The sequence below is a fragment of the Pteropus vampyrus genome, unplaced genomic scaffold (genome assembly GCF_000151845.1).
Source record: "Pteropus vampyrus isolate Shadow unplaced genomic scaffold, Pvam_2.0 Scaffold171, whole genome shotgun sequence".
Classification (NCBI taxonomy): Eukaryota; Metazoa; Chordata; class Mammalia; order Chiroptera; family Pteropodidae; genus Pteropus; species Pteropus vampyrus.
Genome location: NW_011888952.1, coordinates 2361083 through 2386176, shown reverse-complemented (window position 1 = coordinate 2386176; position 25094 = coordinate 2361083). Strand labels below are relative to the sequence as shown.

The window sequence follows — 25094 nt, the reverse complement described above, 5'->3', positions numbered from 1 at the left end:
GAACCAGCTAGCTGTTCAACCTTGGGCAAACCAACATGTGTCTTGGTCCTCAGCTGCCCCATCTGTAAAATGAGTGTGGTCGGTATTGTTATTATTTTATTGAGCCCAGTGTCTATTTTAGCTACCATTTATTGAACTAGAAGAGACACATTAGAAGATCATCAAATAATAATTGCCTATGCTCTTGCCAAGCACTGGCCTAAGCACTTTAATTTTATTTAGTTCCCACAGCAATTCTATGAATTGGATACTTTTGTTATGCCTGTTTTACAGATGGTGGGACCAAAGCACAGAGAAGTTAAGAAACTTGCATAAGGTCACACAGCAAGGAAGTAGAGGAGCAGAAATTGGAATCTCAGAGAGTCTGCTTTAAACTTCTCCCTATACTACCGTCTTTGTTTGTTTTGAGTTGCCAATTATTAAGTACCTTCTGCATATGGGCATTCTGCTGGGAATGTGATTCACACATAAACTTGCTGGATGCAAAGCCTCCTGTGAGGTGCACAGAAATACACAACATTTCACCATTGACTGAGCCAGGGTGGCAGGTAGGAGACGGGCTTGTTCTCACCAGCCCTGTTCTAAATCCTTTATAGATTTGATCTTATTTACCATATTTCCCTGATTCTAAGATGCAACCATTGTTAAGATGCATCACTACTTTATGTATACTTAAAGACAAAGGCATTGCTAGTTCTACCGTGATGCGACACCAGTTATAATAGGCACCCCTGTTTCAGAGACATCAAATATGCATCTGGGAATCCACACAATTCATCTTCAGTCACAACAACCCTACAGGGCAGGCACTATTATTGTCCCCATTTAGCAGCTAAGAGAACTGAGGCCTGGGAACGAAGGAAGCACAGCTGATCAGCATCCAGGCTCAGGTTTGACACTGGGCAGATTGGGCCCGGACTCGGTCCTGAACCGCTACGCTACAACACTGTTAAGTCAGTGGTTCATGTTCTCTGCCCATGGGCACAGATTAGAATGCTCAGATTAGAAGACTCAGTCAGCTGGAGCCCAGCACCCCTTGCTCCAGACAAGCTTGTAGCCCTCATCCAGCACATAGGCCTCAGGCAGGCTGGGAGATACCCCCGAATGGCTTCTTAAGGATCCCCAGCCCTTCCACAGCCTCACGATAAACTGTGACAGCTAAACTCCCTGTGCCACCTCGGAGCCAGCCCAATGAGGCAGGAGTTTGAAGAACTCAGGCTGGAAGAGCTCCTCTGGACGACACTCCCCACGGCCCCTGCAGAGCGGCCCCCTTGGTAGCCAGACATGGTACAGTGGAGCAGCCCAAACCAGCCCGAAGAGCACTACAACTTTATAGAAACTACTCTTGGGGTGGCATGGGAGCCCCAGAGAGACCTGCTTCCTTCCTCCAAAGCTATGTGGCTCTTGGACCCAAAACGGACTCATCCATTTACAGGTTCCTCCCACAGGATATCTTTCAACCCCTTGTTCAACTACAGCACAACTTCTCAGGATCTTTGCAAAAACTGAATCTACCCACAGTGGACGAGGATTGCCTGTTCAGAGGACATATTTAAAGAAGCCCTCTGGGGGCCTTTCCCCAGAAGCTCAATGTATTTTGAATGTCTGGTATGATTGGGGTTCCATTTGTGACAGGTTTCTATCTATTACATCACACACACTACCCTGTGCGGCAGGTTTCCTCAACCCCACTCTACATGTGAGGATGTCAAGCTCAGAGAGACAAAGCTACTGGCTTAAGGTCATGCAGCAGTAAACACTGGCATTAGGATTTAAATTCGATTAAATTTCTGATGGCACGAGAGGAGGGCAGTTTAATACCCATCTCTGGAAAAGCCCTGAGCTAAGTGCTTCCTCTGCATTGCTTCTCCAAATCCTTGCACAATAAATAATAGTATAATAATAATAACACTATTAATACCCCAATTTTACAAATGAGGAAACATCCTCTGAACCTTTAACTACCATAACCCCAGGCTAGGCATTTTACCTGAATCTCATTTGCATCTCACAACAACTATGAAGATGGGTACTAATGTTACCCCATTTTTTTTGAGAAATAAACTGCAGCTGAGTCACTAGTTCAACCACATGCAGCTCTTTAATGGTAGAGTTACTAGGATGTGGCCTGGAGTAAGCAATAACCTTCCTACATGTTAAATGTTTGCAAAGTACTTGAGGATACACTTTGGTTTTTAGTAATGACTATTATGATTAGCATTTGGCAATTACTCCACAAGTTTGGTGTTGTTGTCCCCATTTTCTAGATAAGGTTCACAGAGCATAAGTGACAGATTTAAAGGACTGTGGGCTCTCAATCTTTGGCTGTTCAAGTATCCTGGGGCCAGCAAGGCCCCCCCTCACACCTCCAAGGTCCCCTGCCCATCTCCAGCTCCTCTCTCTGGGTCAGCACAGGGCTGGCTGGGGGACCCGCCCCATGGGTTCCTGGCTATGGGCAGCCCCCAGCCCATACCAAAAAGGTGGAAAGGAGAAAGGCACCAGAGACTTGGATTCAAATTCTAGCTTTGCCTCTCACTTGCTGTGTACTTGGGCATGTTCTTAATCTCCCTGGGCCTTGGTTTCTTTATCCGTGTGATAGTGAGGAAGAAGTGAGACGCTGTGCAAAGGACTTATTAGCAGTAAACAATAAATATTAGTAACTGGGTCAAACAGCATTTCCACCCAAATTCATGTCCATCTGAAACCTCAGCATGTGCCCTTATTTGGAAATAGGGTCTTTGCAGATGTATTTACTGAAAGATCTTGTGATGAAATCATCCCAGATTTAGGGTGGGCCCTATATCCAATGACTGGTGTCCTTATAAAAAAAGGAGAGGACAGAGTCACACAGAGAAGGTGATGTCAAGAAGGAAGCAAAGACTGGAGTGATGCAGCTACAAGCCAAGGAACATCGAGGATTGCTGGCCACCACCAGAAGCTGGGAGAGGCATGGAAGGACTCTCTTTCAGAGCCTCCAGAAGGAACCAGCCTTGCTGACAACTTGGTTTAAGACTTCCACCCTCCAGAACTGTGAGAGAATCAACTTCTATTGTTTTAAGCCACCCAGTTTGTGGTAGTTTGTTATGGTGACCACAGGAAACAAACACAGTGGTTGTAACTGCTATTGCAGACTTGCAGTGTCTCAGACCTTTCACCCTAAGGGCCAGCTGGCAGGAGAATCTGCCCTCACGGAAGACACGCAGCAGGCAGGATCACTGCCCCCTCTTTCAAGGGGAAATCATGAAACCAGGAGGCAGACATGACTTGCCCATGGTCACCCACCAGTGACTGAGCTGGGCCCAGAGCCAGCTCTCCTGGGCCTTAGAGCAAGGCTTTCTTCTTATACCTGGGGACCTCTGTAGCCTGAGACACCAGCCCTGGCCCCAGTGTCCACTCCCATCAGGTCCAGTCATGCTGCCCTCCACTCTGACCCTTCAGAGGTTTCCTAGATTATGTATGATGCTTCTAAGGTCTTAACAACACTCCCTCCATCCACTGTAAGTCTCCTAACCATAGATCATGGTGAAGCCCTCAGCATATAGTCTAGCATCCAATAGTTTCTCAGAAGTTGTTGCTGAAAGTGTCACCTATTTATTGTTGTTGTAGAGCAACCCTATGAAGTGGGCAGCCTGGTGGCATACTCCCATTTTACAGATCAAAACCCAAGGCTTGAAGAGGCAAAGCAACTGATTATGGGCACCCTTAAGTGGAAGAGGTAAGTACTGAATTCACACCTTCTGATTCTTAATCTCGACAACTTTCATTCACTGAGCCATAAATATGGGCCATACCCTGAGCTCAGCACTTTACATCCATTACTTGTCCCACTTGCCTCTCAAAACAGCCTGAGAGGTGGACACTATAGATGGGTGAACTGAGGCTCCACTCTACTGCTGTGGACGCCAGGCCCTTGTCATCTTCTCCATCTACTACCAGCTCTTACACACATCGGATTGACTCTGTCCAGGGGTATATTCTCCCCAACTATTTTCTTGTTTGAGGCTCCAACTGGGAGAAATGAATCACTGCAGGTTTACCAAGGTGGCTTTGGAGAGGCCAGGGTGGGCTGGGGTGTCCAGATTCCAGGCAGGAAACCCAGCCACACTTCCCACTCTACACTGTATATTCCAGGTGGGGAAAGGGGAGGGAGCCTGTCCACCCCTCACAATGAATGTGCATGTGGCCCTCAGCACCTGCAACCCAGACAGCTCTGCTACAGCACTTTGGGGGCTAAGAGAAGCTGACAGGAGCCATATCCTGCACCTCAGGGTCCTCCAGCACCCCCAACCTTGATCCTGTACCTACTATGTGCCAGTTGCTTCACACACATTATTTTAAATCTTCCCAATAGCCCTGCTTTAGATCTATCCCCCTTCTAGAAAAGGGAAGATTAAAGTTTATAGAAGAGTAGCCATTCTCCCTCTGTCATATGGCTGGGAGATGCTTCATCGGGACTCGACCATAAGGCCTGGTGAGTCTCTTTGGAGCACCCCTCCCAGCCATGCTGCTGAGAAGATAGACTCATTTTTGATTTGAAGGTTGACCCACCACCAGAAAGGCCGGACTTAGCTGTGCAGGGTGATGCCAGGGCCTAGTAGTGGGACAGGGGACTGGAGGGCTGGGGACCTGAGTTTCAGTTTCACTGTTGCCAACTTGCCAGGCGACCTCAGTTTTCCCAGATAGGCAGGACTAGAGGAAGAACATGATGCCCAGGTCACCCACAGCTCTGAGAGCCTATGAGCTTCCTTGAGCCCATTCTCAATTACCTTGGTTCCCTGGAGTAGATTTGAACCCTGGGGCACCTGTGACAATGCAGCCCCCAAGACTTCCTGAATATGCCCCCCACCAGGTGATTCTTTAGGTCCATTAATGTTTGAGACCTACCAGCTTAGAGATTTCCCTTCCTTGCTTCCCCTCAGGATATTGGCCAATCTCAGCAACAAGGTGCTGACCTGCTCTGGCTCCAGGTCTTGGTGCCAATCACACCTCTGTGCACAGCCCTCTACAGTGCCCAAAAGCTCTCAGACAGCTGTGGGCTGAGGAAGGGCAGGACAGAAATGCCCTAGTCACAGATGAAAAGACTGAAGTGCAGAGACAAAGTGACTTGCCCAAGGTCACATAGCTGGTTAGGAGTAGAGGCTGGGCCTGGTATGCTCATCCTTTAAACTTTGAGTCAAGCATCTGATGAAAACCATGGGCCAAACAGGCCCCTGCTGCCTGGGACCTGAGAGAGGTTGGCAAGATTCCCCATTCTCCAGAGAGCACACTGTGACCTTGGACAAGTACCTTCCCCTGGCTGGACCTCAGTTTCCCTCTTATGAATGGGCCTAGGTCAAGTAACATTAGAGTGCACACATCCACTTTGGCTTTCTAGGTGCCATCAATTCCATGAAGCAAAGGGCTGGCAGAGCTGTCTGGCTGCCTAGGACAGGGCCATACCTGCCTGGTGAGGACTCTGCCTTTACCCACAAGAGACCCTTCTGGACCCTTTCTTAGATCCTTGTACCAAAATCCCAAGTTATTGGCCTATCGGTTCCCAAGACGTTGGCACCCCACATTGGAACTGGACTCACATAGGAGAGAAGGGGAGAGTCTAAGAGGACAGGCAGGGAGCCCAATGGCCTGGCTTCAACCCCATCTCTGCCATATTTCATCTGTGTGACCTTGGGTAAGTGTCTTCATTTCTCTGCACGGCTTCCTCATTTGTGGCATGGGAATAACCCCAACTCTGTGCCCCACATCGGTGTGTCACTCTTCTGGTTCCAGAGAAGGGGGTCCATGGGGTCTTGGTGGTCTGGGTCATGGACAGCAGCCACGCCCACCCCCTCCTCTGTCCCCCTTCTAACACTGGAAAAGCTTCCCTTCAGAACATCAATAACCCAAGATGGCCTTGCTGAACCTAATTACTGATCCCTGAGAATGTGAGCTGGCCCCCACTCCGGCCTATGTGCGGTATGGCTGCCACTCAGGGGCCAGTGTCCTTCTGTCCTCAAAGGCAGTCAGTCCCCTGAGGGAAAAGCCTCTCCCCAGTACCCAGAGGCACCTTCACTCCCACAGGGATACCTGGAGGCTGAGGGGTGGGAGTGTGCATGCAGCATCTGCAGAGGTGCTACATCTGTGTGCCTGGGCCATCTTCATATGTGTGCCACCTACATTCACCTGTGGACTCATTCCAGCATGCCATGTGCCTGTTAATGTATGGACATCTGGGACTCCACATGTGTATGGTTGTCACTTTTACATTGGGGCTAGCCCTCACATATTTGTGGCTGCTTCCAGGCACTATGTATGTGCAGGCTGATTTGCCCACGTGCAGCCCACTGCATTCCTGTATTAGTGCTACATGCATGTGTGGGCATGCTGCATTTACGTGTATGTGCATGCACATTACATTTGTGTATATGCTGTGTTTTGCAGGTGAGCAGGTGGTATTCAGGGATGTGAGCTGTATTCCCATGTGCTGGGGTATATCTGAGGGCATGTGTACTCCGTATGTGTGTATATGATTGGAACATATGTAATGCACTATGATGTACGCTGTAGTTATATATGTGCATCTGTGCAAATCTGTGGACGTGTATAGGCCTTGATGGGCATATAAAGGTGGCTAAATAATATAGGCCATCAGCATCTTTCCTGGACCCCTCCTGCACGGTTCTCCCAGAGCTGCAGCCCCATGCCTGCCACTGCTCCTTCAAGGAAGTTAACAGGCCCCTGCAGTCTGTACTCTAAGCCCCCTCCTACTGTACACGTCAAAGGAGAATTTCTCTGGATGGTGCCTGCCACTCCTGGAAATGCCCTAAACGTCAGCTCTGTCTCCTCCCAGCAATTTAGAGAGCAATACAGGCAAGGAGGGGAGCCCCTTCTGCACTGGGCTAGGGGTGTGCAGTATCACACCAAGACCCTCTGTTGGCTGAGCTGACTTGCTCACTTACCCTTCTGAAGGTCGAGCCTGGCAGGGTCTCTGCATGGGGACCCTGAGACCCCTAGGACCTTTGCCTGACTGGGGCAGGCCAGTCGCAGAGACCCCTCCCCACACAACTTGAGTGAGCCGAGGACAGCAGTGGCATGGAATGGCCACTTGACTAACAAGCGGTGGCTACCCACAGTAGCTCACTCTTGGGGAGTCTAGAGGCCTCCTGCTGGCTTTCCCAATTCTGACCCTGCAGGGAGGAGCCCCAGGTGCCTGAGTGTTCAGAGGCCACCTAGGCTGGCCGAGGAACTGGGCTTCAGGGCAGAAACTGCCAACTCCACCACCCAGCATGACTGCTGCAAAATGGCCTGGCTATCCCACGCCTGCCTCCTGGCCATCTCCAGGACCCCATTCCTGCTACCACACATCCTGGCAGGCTGGCTTGACCTGGTGGGTCCTGGCACACAGCAGCTGACCCCACCAAGGGGACCCTTCGTGGGGGCCTCCCGCTGCCTCTTTTCTGGGACCCTGCCTGGGGTAGGCAGAGTGCACCCTTTGATCCTCTGCCTGTCTTCCAGGTCCAGAGGCTCAGAGGTAAGAGAACCTTGTCCCCCCCACCCCCTCCTGGCCACCAGCTTGCCGGCCCTTGCATAACATCCATTGGGAGCATTGGCTGTCCAGAGCCTGCCCGAATCTACCTGAGACCCCAGGCATCCGCCTGTCCGAGGCCCCCCTGCCCGTGTCCCCAGCACTCCAGTCCTCCCCGCAATACACAGACCCTTACACTAGTGTCTCCCTCAGCGGCAGCTCCCAATGCAGCCTCAGCTGCTTCCAGATAAACAAGCCCAGCTTGCACCCCCCTCCACGCTGCCACCGCCACCACCATCAGCACTGAGAAAAAGCAAATAAAATGAAACAAAATAAAATGGGTGAGGGAGGAAGGGGAGATCCGAGTGGGGCGCTTTTTATTTTTTATTTTCTCATGCTGGGGGATGCCGGTACTTACTTGGCCACGAAAATCACCACAAATCCGGCACGGTTTCCAGGCGGGCAGCCCCGGAATCGCGGTGCGGCAGCTGGTGCCGCGGCTGAGCCCAGCCAGCGTGCCCGGTCCCTCTGCAGACTGTACCATCCTGCCCGAGCAGGTGGGGGGGCGGGGGGCGGAGGCGCGGCGCCGGCTTCTAGGAGAGCATCGCGCGCGGCAAAATGCGATCTCGGGGGAGGCAGAAGCCGCCCCTGCCGCTGAGCCGCCCGACGCTGGGGGAGGGGACGGGAGGACGGGGGAGGGCTTGTTCTGCTGGGGGGACAAGGGAGGAGAGTAGGGGGTGGGGGTGCGTGGACCGAACCACCACGATGTTGTTTGCGGTTTAATTCCTCCCGTGGGATCATGAGGAACTAAAGCTGGCAGAGTCCCAGGAATCTGCCTGCTCCCTCAAAGTAGGAAGGAATGTCAAGGGCATGGTGAAGGTAGGGTTGGGGCTAAGCAGAAGGGGAGAGGTCTCTCCAGCGGTGGAGGGGGTGAGGTAGTGATAGCCGAGAGGGGAGGATTTTGCTCGAATGGCCCTAAGTCCTCCCTTACTTTCTGAGAGACTCCTATGGCTGGGCAGGGGATCCTATCCCTCCCTCTTTTTGGTCAGGACAGTCCCACACCTGAGGGGCAAAGGTCACATGGGGGGAGGAGTGGACTTAACACAGACTAAACACATCTGTGTTGCAGGGCCCGTAGAGTGGAGCCTGCAGTGAGCTCCCTGTTGCCTGCCATCTCAATGCTACTCCTGCAACCCAGCGGCTTGTCTCTGGGCACCCCCAACTTCCTGAAGGCTGCAGGTCTGGCAGAAGACTCTCTTAAGGGGTGATTTCTCTGCTGACAGGTGCCCAATGGTGGGGGTGTCTGCATGTCTTGTGCATCCACATAATCTGTGGTGACATCTGCAATTATTTGGGGTCTGACCATATTGGGGGACTGACGATGTCCAGAGGATCTCAAGGACCCCCCAACAAGGAGTCCTGAGGGAATGGACTCCCCCATCCTCACCCTGCACCCCCAGCCAGTTGCCCTCTTCTTCCTGACTCATCTCTGGCAGACCTGCTGCCCCTTTAAATGCAGACTGGTGGGAGGAGAGCCTTAGAAGCAAGGTTAGGAGGTCGCAGTGGGCGAAGGGGCTTCTTTTGGATTTTGAAGCCTCCCTCTTCACTGCCCTGCCCACTCCAGAAGGGGGTGCCCTGCTTGGGAGGAGGATACTGAAGGTAGAAGGACCTTCAGGACGGTGTATCAGTGCACCTGTCAGCGTGGAGTGGGTGCATAGAGGGCAGTGGTGGGAGTTGCCCCAGGAGGCAGCTCCAGATGGAAGCTGCCTCCTTCCCCGGCCCCCACCCTCTGCCCACTTCTGAGCTGCCCGCCAGAGTGTCCCAAGCTGCCGCTCCATCCCTGGGCTGGCACAGAATATCAATTTGTCTCGTTAAGCTGAAAGTCTGCACTGCACCAAAATCAGAACCTGGTCGGGCAGAGGGGCCGCAGGAAGCAGAGAGCTGGGAGCACCAGTAACAGGGCCTCTGCCAGCAGGACCATGCTGATACTCCCTTACTCTTCACCCTCTCAGCCCTACCAAAGGGTCCTATTCTACCCCTGGGCCAGGCAGAGTGGCCTTAATGCTAAGAAACTAAGGATGCTGAGCATTGGGTGGCCCTGGGCTCCACTGAGGCAGGCAAGGTAGGAGTTGTGACAGATCAGCCCAGGACATCTCCCAGAAAAGCTCTTGTTCTTCTCCAACAGCCTGGGACAGGGAGCTCCCACACTGTCCCCCTTCTTAGGAGTACAGATGGGGGGACTCCACTGCCCCCTTCTATACAGACTTCTAAGTCAGCCCCTATCCCAGGGCTGGGCCAGGTCAGGAGTCCCCTTTCCTCAAGGACCTAGAGGCAGCCTCTGCCCATCCCTCCCGCAACATGGGGCCAAGTAAAAGTGTTCTAAGAAGGCTGGAGTGAGGATGGGCAAAGAAAGGCAGAGGGTAAAAGGCCCATTGCAGCTCACATGTGGTCCAAGCAAACGAGTCTGTGCCAGGAATCCTATCCTTATTACTGTAACATCATTGGGGGGCAAATCACTTTCCCTGATTACAAAACACACACCCCGACAAGGGGCTGGTTAGGAACCACCATATCAACAATAATAATCCCTCTCAGCACCTGCAAAACAGTAAAATGCTTGATCCTCACAATCGCTGCTAGAGTGGCTGCTGTGAACACTCAAGTTATAGATGGAGATGTACATGTCTCAGAGGTGGGTGGTGGCCAGGACAAGGTCCCTCAGCCAGTAAGAGATAAGCCAAACCTTGACCGAAGGCTGAGACTCCAAGCCAGGGCTCTCTACCTGTGAAGGTCAGCATGGTATGGGCTGGCTGGGATACCGCACACTCATCCACTTAGAATTCTCGAGTCTTGCCTACTCACTAGCCTTTGTTTGGGGTGGGCTGGGCCTTTACCAACAAATATAAAACTCTCAGGAGCTCATGGATTTTGGTTCCCAGAATTTAAGACTAGAACTGGTACCTGGCTAAGCTCCCATCTGCTTGGTGTTCCAGGCCTCGTGTACTTCTGCATCCACACCCCATTTATGGGATAAACCCAACTTCTGACGCAGCCCAAGTGTTGAGTAGCATAGTTTGAAAGTTTTTCCTTGTGCTAAGAAACTCCTTAGCACAACCTTCAAAGTCCAACTCAAATGCCTCTTCCTCAGACAATCCTTCTTGATTCCACTAAAAGAATTAATTCATGCCTCTGTTTCTCCTCTGACCACACCAGACTCCCAGCTTCCAGTATGTGGTAAATGCCATAGTAAAACCTTGAATGAATCTGCTGCTGTATGATTTTGATTGAGTAAACTGAGGCCTCAAGAAAAGGATGGCTTGCCCAAGGTCATCCTTGACAGCGGAGTCTGGCCACAGACATTTTTCTCCTGCCCTGCCTCCCTTTCCTGAAGCAGACATACCTGGGGATCTGACCTGTCCTTCCAGGATATGTTGGGAGGTAGGAAGGACTGGATAGGCATAGGTGTTGTGAAATCAGACAAACAATGACACTAGTGTTGCAACTCTGGGAAAGTTGGAAGCGACAGGTCAGGGTCATCCACAGGGAAGAGGGAGAGGGAGGCAGGAGGCTGGCTAGGATTACTGATAGCTTCTGCTTCCAGCATGATTTGGCTTGTGGTGGACATGGAGCGAGGGTCAGGTTGGGGGAAGGCATGAGAAATAGGTTGGGGATGAGGGGAGAGCCAGCCCAATCTGATTTTCAAATGGTATTTAGTTGTCTAGACCACATTCTATCCCTTGGGACAGGTCCGAGGGCCAGTAGTGTGGGGAGTGGAGAGGGTCAGTCTGCTTAGGGATGAGTGGTCAGCCTGGTCCAGTCTGATGGAGGAAATCTGCACAAGGGCAACAGATGAGGTAGGTCCACACAGGTCTGAAGGAGGCAGAATCAGATGCACTCAGAGGCCTGCTGTGTCCTCTCTGTGAGCTTTGGGCTCTTTATCGCTCCCCCTGTTGAGGGGAAGCAGGAATGAAGGCTATACCTGCCCTCGCCTTGTCCAGCTCAGGGTCCTCTGACACCTGGAGAAGGGTCCTGGGGCAGTCCTTGGATCAGCTGCTGTCACAAAGAGCTGCTGGCTGGGCTCCTCAGGGGATAAGAATCTACTCACATCCCTGCCTTATCTGACCTCCACAAGTCACCCTCGGAGAGACTGGGCTTCTTTCCATTTTACAGAAGAGAAAATTGAGGCCTGGAGACCTCAAGTGATTTGCTTAGGAGTTACAGAGCCAGTGAGAGTGAGAGCCAAGATTCAAACCCAAATCTGTCCCACTCAAGCTCTAGATGCTTCTCCCTGTCCCTGTCTGAAGTTACCTAAGCATGAGGCACATGGCTCAGGCTCTCCTAGGCCCATGACTTTGAGGGGCCATGAAATGTGCATCCAGAGGACCAGATGGTCTGGCTTGTCCCGCGTCTCCTCCCTACCACTTGGGGAGCCATCCTTACTCCCACCTAGATCCAAACTTCTTCACCCAACCTGATCTTGGGGCTGGGACTTTGTGGCCAGACAGATTTGAGTTCAAACCCTGCCTCCTTCATTTACCAGCTGTGACATTGGGCAAATGACTCAACCTCCCTGAATCCCCATCTGCAAATGGGGACAATAATGTCTATTTGACAGGGCTGCAAACTAAAGGAGAAGGGCAGTTATTGTTAATAGAAGAAACACAGTGTGTGGGGGGGTAGGTGTAAGATTCTCCAGAAGTTTCCTGGGAAATGTGAGGGAATGGGTCTCTTCCAGCCTCTCATCCATCTGGGGTAGTATGGTTCTCATATACTACTGTGGGGGCTGGGCAGGGCTGGTCTCTAGGGCTCAGGCTGCTCTGCTGAGACTAGAACTTAGGCCGCCAATTCTCAGCACCTCTCTCTAGTTCCTGCTCCCTCAGTAAGGAGGGTAGAGGCCTGGCTGTGGGCTAACTCCAGCTTCCATTTACATCGACATCTTTCTGTGTGTCTCATGTCGTGTGAGCTGTGCAAAATCCTGGGAGATAGGTCCTATTTTTATCCCCATTTTATAGATGAGGAAACTGAGGCATAGAGAGGTGAAATGATGTTGCCCAAGGTCATAGAATGAGGAGGGGAACTGGGGTATGAAACCAGGACTGCCCCACCCCAGCCCAGGGATCCTATGGGAAGTGGTGTCAAACTGGGTCCGGAGAACAATGCTGGATCTGAATTTCCCACAGCTGTGCGCAAGTCTTTTCAGGTGTATAGGTCAGAAAAACAGCCCGGAGAGCCTACCTCAGCCTTCCAGCTGGATAGGGCATGTGGTGATGGTTGACCTTGCCACCCCTCTTCAAGGCCAGAGGCTGGCCAAGGACAGGTGCCAATTAGGGAGCTGGCACTTTCCCTAGTGGAAGAACACAGAGCCTGGGGAGTCAAGAGCTACTCTGGGAGGACTCCCTGGAGGAGGCTGCCTTTTCCAGGCTTAGAAAACACCATCTCATTCATTAATCCTTTGGGTTACTGCCACCTTGTTCATGTGCACACGTGCACACGCACACACAGACACAAAGACACACACACACACAGACACACACACACACACACACACACACACACAGAGCCTACTCCCAACCATCAATCCTGCCTCCTTACCTTGGTCTCCTTGCCTCTTCTGCATCTTCCTCCCATTTACATACCTCCTGTACTTTAGAGAGCTTTCTTGATTCCTCTAGACCCTTCTTTGGCCCTTCTGTGCCCTGATGGTTAAAACCCAAACTCCGTACCATGGCTCATGAAGCCCAGACTCCTCCCATTCTAGACCCCTTCCATTATTCTGTTTTCCCTACACCAAGCCTCCTTTGCTCCTCAAACACACCTTTGCATTTCTGGACCTCTGTGTCTTTGCATATACCATCCACTCTGCTAGTGCTGCCTTCCCACCCCACTTCTTTGCCTGGAGAATTCCTACGTATCCTTCAAAATTCAGATCCAGTAACCCTTCCACCATGAAGACTTCTCTAATTTCCCCTCTATCATCACCACCCTCCAAAAAGAATTCTTGCAATTAACCTTTTTATGTATGTCTGTCTTGTTCATCTGGATGTGGGACTACCTGGGGATAGGGAATGGGTATCATTTTCTGCTGTATCCCTATTACTGGGCAAAGAGCCTCAATAAATATTGACGGAACTATAGAGTATGGGTTTGTTGAATGAAAAAGCAATTCCCTTGGTGGTTTTGAACTGATATTTGTATTTTTTTGTGGTTCTAGAAATATTCTTTGCACTTGCTTGGAGGTCCTGGTTTAACAGTTGCTATTTCCTGAGTCTATCAATGAATGGGGCTCCTTCTGCATGCCCAGCTTGGGGATGAGAAAGGAAGACCTCAACTGCACTCAGATATCCCTTTCCAGAGATGTCTCAACTGAGACCAGGAGGCCTGAGCCCATTGGTGGACTCAAGATGAATTAAGCACCCAAGGAGGAGCCCCCATCCCTAAATGCTCCCTCCCAGCCATCTACAGCCTGACATTTCACCATTAGTAATGCATTCTTTTGGATTATTCAGTCAGCAATATTTATTCAGCTCTCCCGAAAGGGAGGTACTGTGCTGGGGTCCTTAGTTAACATTTGTATGTGTTTTCACTCCTGCTGGAAGGCTATCTCCCTAGAGGAAAAAGAGGAGGAAGGAGAAGGAAACAGGAAATGGGGACAATGAATCCAGGAGTGTCAGGAGAAGAGGGAAGGGAACCTGTCATTTGCTGAGTGCCTACTATGTGCAAGGCACTTAACACATGAGCTATTGTTTACTCCTTGCCATCACCCTAGGAGAATTTGGTATCAGTCCTCAACTTACAGGTAAACGAGCCCAGAGAGGGTGAGTGGCTTGCTCAGGGGTGCACAGCTGTGTGGCACAGGACTGGGTATTAAAACCACCGTGTGCCCCTCAGCCTTCAATCTGTCTGGATGTGCTCCCACTGAGGAGGTTGTGGGGACCCTGCAGGGAAAGAGGGTTCTGAGAGGACGGTAGCAGAGAAGGTGACAATTGAGAATGCTGCAAGCTGAGAGGCCCACTGGCTGACTGACTGGATGGCCGGACACTGCTGGGACTGTAACCAATAAGAAGTCAGGGAATGAAATGTGGCCAACCCAGCCGTCGTCATGTTATCAGGATAGGACGGAGGCCACGGGACAACGTCATCCGTCTCTGCTGAGCACTTTCCTGTCTACATTTCTGTGTATATACATTTAACCTGCTATATGGAGAGGATTACTCTCATTTTACTGATGAAGAAACTGGGGTCTGGAGCATGGAGGTGACCAGCCCAGGATCACATAGCTGGAGCCAGTATTAGAACTCAGATCTGTCTTGGAATGCTCACAGAGGTGCAGCAGGGTGTGGGCTCACCCCGTACAAGGTTTCCAAGCAGCCAGGGTTCTCAGAGGATGAGAAAACCCTTGCTCTGTTACTCCAGCCCCTTCTCTTTGGGATGCGAAGGGGCTCACCTGCTTCAATCCTCCATTGCACCCAAAGGTGGCAAGGGAGTGGGGGTGGGTGCTAAGAGCTTGGGAGCTGGAGCCCGATGGACTAGCTCCAGCCCCACTCCCAACCCCCAGTGATGGACCGTGTGATTCTGGGCAAGTCCCTTAATCTCTCTGGCCTCAGGCTCCTCATCTGTAAGATAGACATGCTTCCTGCCTCTCTGCCCACTCATTTTTTCAACAGATATCCATCAATACTTACTACTTGCTAGGTTCTGTGCTAGGTGCTGAGGGTACAGCGGTAAGCAGAACAGCCCATGGTGTCTATTCTCAAGCAGAAAAGCCTATGGTATCTACTCTCAAGAGAGTTTAGAGACATGTGAAATGAAATTAACAGACAAACCAATGTCAATTTTCACAGGGGTATGAGATGATGGGACAGAGGCTGTGAGCACAATCAGCAGGAGGACCCTGCCATCTCTGGTGGGAGTGGACTGGGGAATTGAAGAAGGTAGTGGTGGTGACCCGGCTGGGGTCTGCAGGCCGAGCAGGAGCTCTTCAGATAAAGGATGAGGTGGTGTTCCTGGCAAAGAGAAGGGCATGTACGAAGGCTGTGAGGCTAGAAAGAGCTTGATTCTCAAGGAAGTAAAAGGAGGCCCAAATGATGGAAATAGTGTGGGCAAGGGGCAGGAGAGCAGATGGGGGCTTTGTGGGTCCTTAACCTGGGAAGGAGAGGGACCTTAGGGTTTTAATGATTAAATAGGATGAGAAACGTAAGCCCTTGGTGAGGAGCCTGCCACATTACAGAATTCCACGCCATGTCACAGAGCGACACCAGTAACATCACACCTTCCACAGGCCACACATTCATTCAATCAACAGTGACTGAGGAAGACTCTGAGCCAGGGACACATTAACAAGCAGGAAAGGGGTCCTGCTTGCACACAGTCACAGGCAGGTGGATGAAAACATCCAGTAGACATCTGTGGAGTCCCCAGTGTGCTGGGAACTGAGAACTGCCTGACAGAAAGAGAAACTGAGGGCAGGAGAAGTGAAGGGTTCCCTAACCCCCCGGGGTTATGGGTGATTGAGATAAGACCTGTGGGCTCAGGACTCTCAATCTAGGTTCCCTCCAGTCCCCCAGACTGCCCCCCATGGTAGCCCTGCCCGAGAGCTGCTGGGCAGAAGAGATGGTATTACTGTGAATTACAGATCGTACTGAGAGGTGGCATTGAGTAACAAATACTACACGCCAGGGAATGTTCGTTCTGAGAACTTTTCATATCTTGGCTCCTTTAATTCCCATTCTTCAAGGTAGTCTGATTATCATCCCCATTTTACAGATGATGACACTGAGGAACAGAGAAGCCGTGTAATTTGGCCAAGTTGTCTAGCTGGTGAGTACACTGAGATCCGAACTCAGACATCGTCACTACTCTGCTACAGGTCTGGGGAACACTTGGACCCTGCCAGGAAGTCTAGCAAGTAACAGAAGGGAGCAGGGTATGGAGCCAGAGCTGGGTCTGAGGGAGTGAGTATTGCTGACAGAGCCTCAATGGTCTCCAAAGATGTCCCCGTAGGGGCATCTCACATTCTCTCCAGAGGGAATTTCCTTTGGGATCTGCCTGCGGAGCTGGTTTGTGTGGAACTGTGGCCCATTAGGGCCAGGAGGTGCTACTGTGTCCCTCTGTCAGCCCTACCCTTCAATTTTATAGACGGGGAGCCTAAAGTCCAGACAGGGGCAGCCACTTGCTTTGGACCTACTGCAGAAAAGCCCAGGATGGGAGGGACTGCGTGCTGGCTCCAGGGCACCCCTTTAACCCTATAAGAAAATTCCTGTCACCTTGTGAGGCTGCCTTGCTCAGAACACATCTTCATCAGATATGGCTCCAAAGACCATCTATACAGGGGCTAGGGCTGCCCTCCAAGGAGATCCTGTATCAGTGGGGACATTCTAGGCCTGGGTGGCCCACTCTGTAGGCCCTCTGGAGCTGGGACTGCCCTCAGGCCTGGGCCAACTCACTCATTACTACTCTTACTGATAGGCTGCCCTGCGGGATGAAGTTTGAGCACTGGACCAGGAGGTGGCTGGGATGGGACTAACTGCCTTGAGCCAGGGGATGTCCTGCTCTCCTGAGCCCACCCTTCTCTCCTCCAGCCTCCCTGTCCTACTAACCCCACAGGCCAATCTGCAATAATGAAATAAAAGAAGGACATGGATGGGTCTTGGCAAACTGAAAGCAGCTTCTCAGATATAAGATACTATTTCTTTATGGGGGACACAGCACAGTAGAACAAGGGCTTGGAGATCAAAGAGATACAGGATTGAACCCCTGTTCTGCCACATACTACTGGGTGGCTTTGAGCTAATCACTTGGCTAATTTGAGCCTCAGTTTCCACACCTGTGAAATGGGAATAATACCTGCAGCTATGAGTGCTGTGAGGCTCAAATGAGTAACATGTATGTATAGTGCCCAGCAAAGTCTGGCTTGCTTCTCCATCTCTGTTTTGCAAAGGTGACACTTTTAAGTTGTAGGAAATCTGGTTTTCGATTTCAATCAAAATGACGGAGAATGTGAAGATATCATTGTTTCTTTTCTTCATTTACTTAGCATTAATTGAGAACTTACTACATAGCTGGCAGTGTGGGGACTGCCTCCTGGAGCAGGGATTTGTAGGAGAACACTCAGTAGCAAAGAAGAGGAGGGAGGGAGGGAGGGCTTAGGGAGCCCTGTGAGGTACTAAGTGGTGGCTCTGTCCTGGGATGAGGGAAAGGTAGTGTTCATGCTCTTCCCATGTGGTGAGGTGTCTCAAATATCTCAGGATTTCCATCAAGGGTGGTAACCATCTTCTCTGGGACTTGGTCAGGGGTCTGAGCTGCCAGCCCCATAGAAGAATCCACCCATGAACCTCTGTCTAAAAACTCAGCCCCAACACAGTTTCCAGAACTACCCTGGCTAGAGGCTGAGTGGTGTATGGCTCTGGTGTAGGCTGTGAACTCACACACACCTGAGTTCAAATCCAGGCTCTACCACTCACTGGCTCTGTGACCTCTCTGAGCCTCAGTTTCTCTATCAGTAAGACAGATATAATGTCTATCTCAGAGGATTGTGTTGGGAATTAACTGAGATACTGCATGTAAAATACTTTGCCTGTCATGTGTTACGGGCACAATTAATGGTAACTTAAAATGATCAACAAGCCTATATCCCTTCCCTTGAAGTAAACGGGACCTAAGTATCCTATCCTGGTGTCTCGGTGTGGTGGCAGTCTTGCCCAGTGGTGTGCTGGAGTTGATAGTACTGGCTCATATGATCTGATAGTGCATATCGGTGATCTCATGTTGGTAGTTTGCAATCTGCTAGGGTGGGAGCATTTACCCCAGAGAAACTGGCAAACACTACAAAGCAGGCCCCCACTTCCCAGAGAGCTGGTCACTACATGTTCACCACACACCACTGAGCCCTGTGTAGGAGCTCAACTCTGCTGCCTGGAGTCCATTCTGCTCTTGGTGTCCCAGGACCCCTTTCTGCTCTGCTTTCCCTTGACCTGATTCTCCAGGCCCGCTGCCCTTGCCCGCCCAGCACTGGGAACCTGCTCTTGGGAAGTCTCTCTTATTCTCCCGCCATGGAGCATGCCGTGGATCACCTCTCTGCCCAAAGGGATTTCAGTGTCACCCGCGGTGACTCTGGTGTGGCGCTGCCCTAGAAAACTGTTAGCCTATTGTCTTCTCTCTCCCCCTCCCCCTTTGCCTCTCTCACCGCTGAACCCTTTTCAGCTCAGCCTCCAGCACTGCAGCCATCACCTTTTCACTTAAACTCTCATCCTGAAGGTTCCACAACGCCCAATGCCCACTCCTCTGATCTTTCTACATCTCCCTGTTCTTCCTACGACCCTGTAAGGCAGTGGCCTATGGCTTTTGGAATAGGTGGCCCCATGGAGGTCCTGGTCCCACACCCTTCTCCCTATAGTCCTGGACAAGCTACTTGACCTCTTGAAGATGCCACCACAATAAGGACAGTGATACATATTGGGGTTCTCTTCTGGGGTCAGGCACTGTGCCAACAGCTTTACTGGTAGGTCTCATTCTTATTTCTTCATCTGCAGAATGGGGACGATAAAAATGTCTCCCCTAGGGAACCGGGTGGTGATCCCCTGCAATAGCTTTTGTGAAATTGGCTGGCTGATTGTAAAGCGCCCTGCTAACGCTGTTATTCTGCTTTGAAGGGCAATGCTTGTTTAGATTTTTAGATGTGTTAAAAAAAAAAAAAAAAACAAAAAAGCGCCACAGGCATGATATTTATAGTCAGCTCCCGTACAGGTTTTTATCATTCCTCGGCCTGCTCAGCTAAAAATAACAAATGACAAAGGTCACGTCTGCTCCTACCTATCAGAGGGATCTACAAAGAATAAGGCTTTTGATTCACTGCCTCAGTGAAGTGAGAACTCTTCCACCAGCCACAGCCCCTGGAATTCCTCACTGGGAACTGGCGGAGGTGGGGGTAGGGGTGGGCTACAGCGTGTTGCTGTGTAGGTGAGTCCTGGCCTCGATCACCTCTTCCTCCAGCCTGGGGAGGGAAGTGGTGGTGGAACAACCATTGATGGAAGGGCAGAAGACCTGGGCCCTGGTTCCAGGGTGGGGTGTGGGCCTCAGTTATCCCATATTCAAAATGAAAGGGGTAAATAGGTGCTGAGAACTTTCTCCGAATCCTAAATGCAAAGATGTTCTAGTCTTATCTCTCTCCCCTCAACCCTGCACCGCTGTGGACTCAATGAATAACCACTGGCCCCGATAATGACAACAGTCATGGTTATGAAAATAATAAAGGCCAGGATTTGTGGAGTGCTGACAACATGTCAGGCACATGTCTCTAGGTGCCTTTGGGTGGAGTAAACTCACTGACTCCACGCACCATCTCCTCATCTCCGGAAGGAAACCTGTCCCCATCTGACAGATGAGGGAGGGGACCTAGTCCTAAAGGTGAGGTTGTACGTGCATGGTCTGGCACCAGGCAGTGACGGCTCCAGAATCTGACCAGGTGTCTGCTTCTTGGGCCTGAGCCCAGTGCCAGGCACTGAGCTGGGTACAGCAGGTAGAAGGACAGACACATCCAGATCTTGCTTTCCCCATTGCCAAGGGAATGACCGTCCCATCTATGGAGACCCTCACACAGTGCAGAAAGTGGCAATGGATGGGGGATACTTCCATTTGGCCTCATGGAAGTTCCAGTGAGGAGCTCATTTCCCCTGGTCCTTGCTAGTTGAAATGTGGATGGGAAAGGCATTTCAGGTGGCGGGCACTGTGCACTGCGAGAGTGGAGGTGGGAGGCAGTGCATGCAAGTGCCTGGGGATGTTTGGGGAAGGGCGGGGCTGGGTGTGGGTGGAAGTCACAGAAGGTCACCGGAAACGTGCGGCGAGGAGGTCAGCATTTTGTGTGTGGGCCAGAACCCCTCAAATCTCAGTAATATTGTTTGTCAGTTCTGCATGTACTAGCATAGACTTCGTATTTTTCTTTAAATCAACTCCCTTTTTAAAAAAATATACACCTACTTAGTATTATCTTAAGCATTCATAGCCACGAGATCATAGATTTGCTTTGCCAGTTGTATTTTTCTCCTAACACATTAAAATAAGTGCACAGCTATTAAAATAGAAAGGACGTGCTTGCTCAGAATGGCAGCCCAGCTCTGCTTTTTGGGAACCGCAGATGGGGCCTGGGCCCGCAGCTGGGTTTAGGCGGCAGATCTGATCTGGGTTACAGAGGATTTCTCTGCGATTAGAAGGGGCAGGAGAGGCATTCCTGGGGGTCGGCCCCCACCCCTATGACAAAGGTCGTTGGTGCCAGTGTGCCACCTGACTGAGCACTGCCTGTCACTCTCATCCTCGGCTCAGCTCCCCAGTTTCACCTGAGCCTGGGAGAGCTCACTCCTGGATACACTCTTTTCCCAGCCAAGAGCCGCTGTGTCCCGTTCTGACCTCAATGACTAACACACATTCCTGGCCTAGTTAGAAAGCCCCTCGCCTCTCATATTTATAGCCACCTCCCGACTCTGCTCTCGCCTCTGAGGGAGCCCTGGCCCTTCTTGGTCACCCCTGTGCTGCCCTAGCCCTGCTTGTCCTGACAGGCACTGTCAGACCCTCCTCTTTGAGAGAGAGGAGCGCAGCAGGGGTTTCATTCTGGGTGACCAGGGTAAGTGGCTTCTCCTCTGAACCTCATCTGTAAGATGGGAGCCATCGGACTACCAGGCTGGGCTGGCTGAGGTGAGGATTCAGTGAGATCCTGGTTCTGAAATATGGGTAATGACTAATGTTTGGGGAGGGGAGGACCAACTATATACCAGGCCCTGTTCTAAGCACTTGGCACATATGAATTCATTTAGTTCTTACAACACGAACTAAGTTATCCCCACCCCACGAGCGATATACTATTATTATCACGCCCATTTTTCAGGGGAAGAAACTAAAGCACAGGAAGGTCATTGCCCAAGGCCACACAACTAGCTGGGATTCAAATCAGACTCCAGAGTCTGTATCCTGAGCACTATGCTGGCCTTGGCACACATTGTGGGTCCTCAGCCATATAGTGGATCTGTCCCTATATGTTCCCTGCTTTGGGGTCTCATTAATTAATTATGTCACTCACTGTCTGCAGTCAAGTGGCTGGGGGTGGGATGGCAAACAATGAAGGCCATATGGTGGACTTGGACATTGGCTCCTTCTGGGAAATTAGTGAGGACATGGCTAATGAGGGAATAGAGCAGGAAGGGGCTGAGAATCACAGGTGGGACTGGCATTAAGGTGACAGTGAGCAAGTGTTTTCTCTTTACAGAGGGGGACACCGAGGCCCAGAAAAAGGAAGAGCAGGCTGTAGGTGTGGAGTCCCCAGTTCCCATCCCTGCGGTCCCTTCCCCACTCTGATTTTTCTCACCCTGGCATCTCGAAGGGAGAAAACATGCAATAAATTTATTCAAAAAAAGGTTTTAGGAAATTAGCCACCTTGTCCCAGGAATATTCATAGTTACAAAAGGGGATTCCAAGAGGGATAAGAGAACTAATATTATCTGGTGTTTACTCTGTATGCAGCACTATACCAGGCACTTTGTTGTCACTTATTCATTCAACAAACAATAGCTCGGCACTTGCTCCACAGTGGTACTTCAGATGTTATCTCACTTAATTCTCAGTAACTTTGTGAGGTAGGCACTACCATTACCAGATGAGGAAACAGAGGCACAGAGAGGTGAAGCCTCCAGCCTCCTGCCCAAGGGCATTCACCTAGCAAGTGACAGGACTCGGATCGAAGGCAGAGCTCTTTGTTCATGACACACAATTGCTGATGTGAATGCGGGGGCATCAGCACTGTGGGGAGTTGCCAAGGAGAAGCTGTCACCTACTCTGTCTCTGCACACACCTTCCCCTAGCAGCACACATCTGGCTGTGCCCCACTCTTTCAGGCCCGTGACCTGATCCCACATGGTCAGCCTGACATAGTATAAAGGAGCAGTTGGGAAAACGTCCCATCTTGCTGCTCTTCCTAAAATCAGCCCTAAGTGATAAAACCTTGTTCTCAAATTCAAACGAAGCTGGCAAGGTGTGGCTTCAGGATTCTGGAGTGGAAGAGAGGTGTTGGACTGTCTGTCCTGAGCCAGAAAATTGATGGCTGACCCTGATTTAATTAGCTTTAGCTTAGAATGATTTAGGGAAGCCTGTAATTAGCTTAAGGGCCCAGAGGGAGAGGCCGGGGTGGAAGCCAGCCCTGAGCAGGCAGTAAGGGGTGGGGATGGGTGGTTTTAAGCTCAGATTCCTGGTCTTGCCAGGTAATGGAGGTTGGGTAAACCCCTTGTTGTCCGTAAAGATGGGTGGACAGAAATCCTAAATAAATGCAGAGAAAGAGATGGGGGCTAGAGGGGCCGAGAGTGAGTTTGGAGATGGTGCCTTTGTATTTTGATGTGTATTGGATTAAGATAAAGACTTCTGCAGGCAACGTATCACCATGGGTTCAAAGGGTAGCAATGAGGATTTGAACCCATTTGAATCCTGTCATATACTAGAGCTGGTAAGTGTCCTTCTATACTTCACAGAGGTAGGGCAGTGGGGTTGGAGATTGAAAGACAGGAGGATTAAACGAGTAGATATGAAGCAGAAATGAAAGTAAATGTTAGAATTGGTTTTTAAAATATATGCTGTGTACTTGTTGTGAGCCAGGGCACCAGAGGAAAAGTACACAGTGCCTGCCCTCCAGCTGCTCATGGTTCAGGGTATGTGTACTGCTAAGTCCTACTTCACCACCCTCCCCTTCCGGGTTCAGCAGCTGATTCTTCTCTGGGCCTCTTGAATGGCTTCTATCCTGCTTCTCACTTCATGCAAGGTCTGCAGCCCCAGCCTTGGACTTGGTACGGGTCTCATTGGATGTCTGTGGACTCCCATGCTTTGCTTCTTCTCAGTTGCTGTGCTCATCCCTTTCATTACAACAATCCTCCATGTGAGGCTCAGGAGGTTAACAAGCTGGCTCAAGGTCACACAGCTAGCAAAGGAGAAAAGCCAGGATTTGATCCCACATCTGTCTGACTCTATAGCCTGAGGCCTTCTCCGTGATCCTGTCTCCCTGGGACCATCATGTCCATTTCCTTTCCACCTCCTACGTCATTTTACTGGAAGTTACTTGCTTCGAACATAGCCCCTGCGGAAGCTAGCTTTGCACTTGTTAGCTAGAAGGTGATGCATTTTGGAAACCACCCAAAAAAAAGACACTTGAAATAACTTTTCTCCATGGCTCTTGCTGCCAAAATGCACTGAACCCTTAACGGGAGCAGGACTCACATTGCTGCTGTCCGTTTGGTTGGGATTTACAACTGACCGTGCACTTTTTAACTCATTACCTCATAGAGCCTCACAGCAGTCTTGGGGTGGGTATCCTGTACCTTCTTTTACAGATGAGGAAGCTGGAGGCTCAGGAAGGTAATGGGGCTTACTCTAGGTCATGTCCCCACCTAGGGGTGACGTGGGATAAGTCAAGTTCTCTCCCAGAGCCTCGGGTTCTTCATGTGAGAAGGTGGTGATGATGTTGGCTTCACAGGGCTGTTCTAAGGGTTAAGGAAGAGAAAGTAGTGGAATGGGCTAGCACAGAACCTGCTCCTGAGAGGTGCTCCACGGCTGGTAGATGCATTTGACTCTCTAGGCAAAGCAAAGACCACAAACATGTCGAGAGTTAGGGTAAAGAGAGGCCAAGAGTGAAAGGTTCTCGAGCTACCACTTGTGCAGCAGGCATGTTGGCTGCTGCTGACAATGATAACAATGGCTGATTCATACTGTTTAATCCTCTGCGGTGTCATCTCATTTCACCCTTATCGCAAACTGCGGGAGGTAAGTACAATTTTGATCCCCATTGGACAGATGATGAAATAGAGGTTCAGCCAGGTTAAGTAAAGGGGAACCAAAGAACAGTTTTTCCATAGGAAGAAAAAAAACAACTCAAGTTCAGAGTATCACAAGCCTGTAAATGAACCTCTTCCCAGAAAATACCCCTCTAAGATTTCTCTCCAGAACATGCCTCCCTTCTTTCCTCAACCCCTTTCCCTCTCACTTAGAGACTTCCTAAACCATAAGAGTTCTCTGCTAGCTCCTTCCTTTAGCCTGAAATTCAAGAGCCCCTTGGAATCTACCCCACCGGCTAGACCAAGGCCAGGAGTGAAGCTGGGGTTCTGAACACTGTGAATCTTAGCTATGGCTTTGGAAGTGGGGGACGCCCTTGCTTTATACTCAGCTGCACCCCTGATACATAGTGCTGATGGCATCATATTTCAAATATGCTACTGGAAGAACCACAGGCAGAGGGGAAAATTCCCGAGTTGTCCTCCCTTACCTTGCCCAAAGTCTGTTTGATTACCCAGGGTGCCCTGTGTTACTTGCCGCCGGGACTGGGGAACTAGGAGACTGCTTTTTGGCTCCACTAGGTGGTAAGACACAATGGGTCCGAGTATTTCTCTCTGAGCCTCAGTTTCCTTTACTCTAAAATGCAGGAGAAAAATAAAAGAAAGCAGGGCTAGACTGGGGTAGAAGCTGCAAACCAGCCACTTGGGAGAGCAGCCAGCTTAAAATAAATTTGTTTATTTTGCTCAGAGCTTAAAATAAAATTGAACTAAGTGCCAATGTTTAAAAATTGAGAGATTGT

At 50.6% G+C, this 25094-nt stretch overlaps 1 protein-coding gene across 1 annotated transcript in view; it reads right to left on the bottom strand.

The window, feature by feature from the left end:
- Positions 1-8017, bottom strand: part of ATP2B2 (ATPase plasma membrane Ca2+ transporting 2) — a 180572-nt gene extending 172555 nt beyond the window's left edge. The window contains exon 1 of the mRNA XM_011370565.1: positions 7920-8017. The gene's annotated coding sequence lies outside the window, so the exon portion shown is untranslated. The remainder of the gene's footprint in view (positions 1-7919) is intronic.
- Between the last annotated feature and the right edge of the window lie 17077 nt (positions 8018-25094).